Below are 606 nucleotides of genomic sequence, written 5' to 3' on the forward strand. Positions count from 1 at the left end.
TTGTAGAGATGAGGTCTCGCCAAGTTGCCGAGGCGGGTCTCGAACCCGCGGGCTCAGGCAGTGCACTCACCTCGGCCTCCCAAAGGGCGGGATTACAGGCTGAGCCACCAAGCCCGGCCGTATATTCTATTTTAATCTCACAGTCAAAAGCTCATGAATTACTAGCCAGGTACATAAATCCATCATTGGGACAGACCCTCCAGGTGACATAACAATGTCTAGAAGTACTGGATTCTGTTTGAATTGTTACTGTTATGTGACTGCCATGGCACTTACACTTATTTCAGCTGCTTATCATACTGGACTAATCAGGTCAAGGACATGGGTTTCACTCTAGGTAACTCAGTTGATGTCTCCATTATAAGGCAATAAATTTCCCTCTGACTCTGAACAATGGTCTGCAATTATGAGCTGTTAGTCATAATGTATTTGTATGTGGTGGGATAGAGGGTGAACTGGTTTTAATCATCTTTGAAGGTCCGGCATGGTGGCTCAAGCCTGTAATCCCAGCACTTTGGGAGGCCGAGGCAAGAGGATTGCCTGAGCTCAGGGGTTCGAGATCAGCCTGGGCAACTTGGCGAGACCTCATCTCTACAATAAATAAAA

This window comes from Carlito syrichta, unplaced genomic scaffold, assembly GCF_000164805.1.
Source record: "Carlito syrichta isolate Samal-C Ts95f unplaced genomic scaffold, Tarsius_syrichta-2.0.1 Scaffold297319, whole genome shotgun sequence".
Classification (NCBI taxonomy): domain Eukaryota; kingdom Metazoa; phylum Chordata; class Mammalia; order Primates; family Tarsiidae; genus Carlito; species Carlito syrichta.